This window comes from Sphaeramia orbicularis, chromosome 4 (assembly GCF_902148855.1).
Source record: "Sphaeramia orbicularis chromosome 4, fSphaOr1.1, whole genome shotgun sequence".
Classification (NCBI taxonomy): Eukaryota; Metazoa; Chordata; class Actinopteri; order Kurtiformes; family Apogonidae; genus Sphaeramia; species Sphaeramia orbicularis.
In genome coordinates this window covers 19,997,056-19,999,615 of record NC_043960.1, presented here as the reverse complement: position 1 = coordinate 19,999,615, position 2,560 = coordinate 19,997,056, and positions in this window count along the sequence as shown.

Sequence of the window (2,560 nt, the reverse complement as noted above, 5' to 3'; positions counted from 1 at the left end):
GCTTGACAATAAGAAAATACGGGAAGCATGTGCACAGCCTTAAAAGAAACCAATAAAACTGAACTAAACATGCTCTAAAGGTTAAAGGTACTGCTTTTTTTCAGTCCCGCAACAGGGACATTTGCAGCAGGAAATGATTAAAAATATTAAAAAGCAAAAAATAAAGCAAGAGTGGTGGTGCAGTGGGTAGCACTCACAGCAAGAAGGTCCTGGGTTTGATTCCAACACCAGTCAATGGGACCTTTCTGTGTGGAGTTTGCATATTCTCTCCGGGTACTCCAGCTTCCTCCCACCATCCAGCGCGTACCCCGCCTCCGTCCATAAGTAGCTCCAGTAACCCTAGTGAGGATAAAGCGCGTTCAGAAAATGAATGAATAAAGCAAGAAATGCAAAATGTATTTTATAAAAAATGTATCTAAAGTAGCAGTAAAAACAGTCATAAATGAGTACAGAAAATAATACAATATATAATGCAGAGTTTGGACTATTACAACAAGTTTTGCATCTTGTTTAGGGCTATATAGTCTAAGAATTTCTCATTGTAGAAAAATCTAAATCCTAAAGGCACAGGGATGCTGGAGCTAATCCCAGCTACTAATGGACGAAGATGGGATACACACTGGATGTGTCACCAGTTTGTTTGTTTATTTATTTATTTCGAATATAACATTAAAACCAAAAAACAAAAGGATTTATATAAAAACAAAATCAAACATTTGAAAAGGAGTGGGATGAAGTTTAATTTATAATCTTTCGCCCTCTTACCCCATCCTTCTACCTACCCAAAATTCCAATGATAAATCCCATAAGTAACTCAAAAATCCCACACATAACAGACTAAATTCTGACTAAGCACAAAACATAAAATTGCTAAACATATCAAGGACAGACTCTGTCCATTTTGCAACAGCATTTCATATCAAAATAAACGCACTCCCTTTCTTAGCAGTAATAGTGTACATATCAAAAACAGAAATAAACTCTGTCCATTTCATAACAATAATGCATATATTAAAAAATGAAAATAAACTCTGTCCATTTCGTGACAATAATACATATATTAAAAAATGAATATAAACTCTGTCCTTTACATGACAATAATACACATATTAAAAAATGAAAATAAACTGTCTATTTCATAACAATAATACATACATTAAAAAAAAACTCTGTCCTTCTCATGACAATAATACATATATTAAAAAATGAAAATAAACTCTATTTCATAACAATAATACACATATTAAAAAAAAAAACCTATGTCCTTCTCATGACAACAATACATATATTAAAAAATGAAAATAAACTCTGTCTATTTCATAAAAATAATACATATATTAAAAAACAAAAATAAACTGTCCTTTTCATGATAATAATACATATATTAAAAAACAAAAATAAACTCTGTCCTCATAACAATGATACACATCTCAAAAACAAAAATAAACTCTGTTTCATAACAATAATGCACAAAAATAAACAGTCCATTTCTTAGCAGTAATAGACATATCAAAAATTAACTCTGTCCAATTCATAAAAATACCCACATAAAAGAACCAAAAATAAACTGTTCATTTCATGACAATAATACACATATCAAAACATAAATAAATAAACTTTTCATTTGATGACAATGATACACATGTCATAAACAAAAATAAACTGTCCATTTCTTCGCAGTGATATACATATCAAAATTAAACTCTGTCCAATTCATAACAATACCCATATAAAAAACAAAAATAAACTCTATCCATTTCTTACAATAATACCCATATTTAAAAAACAAAACAAAAATAAACTGTCCATTTCATACAACAATACCAATATATATATATATATATAAAAAAACTGTTCAATTCATACAATAATACCCATATCAAAACATAAATAGATAAACTGTTCATTTCATGACAGTAATACACAAATCATAAACAAAAATAAATTGTCCACTTCTTAGCAGTAATATACATATCAAAATTAAACTCTGTCCAAGTTATAACAAAACCCATACAAAAAACCCCAAAATAAACTCTATCCATCAAATACAATAAGATCCATACAAAACAAAAAAACAAATAAAGTGTCTATTTCATACAATAATACCCATATAAAAAAAGTAAACTGTTCATTTCATGACAATAATACACATATCATAAAAAATAAACTGTCCTTTTCTCAGCAGTAATATACATATCAAAATTAAACTGTCCAATTCAAAACAAAACCCCTACAAAAAACCCCAAAATAAGCTCTATCCATTTCATACAATAATACCCATATTAAAAAAAATAAATAGGTAAACTGTTCATTTCATGACAATGATCCACATATCATAAACAAAAATATACTGTCCATTTCTTAGCTGTAATATACATATCAAATTTAAACTCTGTCCATTTCATCATATTTACTGAAAAGTGTGGATTCAGTTGTCTTTTTAAAAGTGTTATTTGTTTTAATGGATTTGTTGTATCTCTGTAACCTTTTCCATTTATTATGCATATGGCTCTTTTTGTAGAATGATAATCAGTTGCACATGTGTTTTACAAGCATTTCC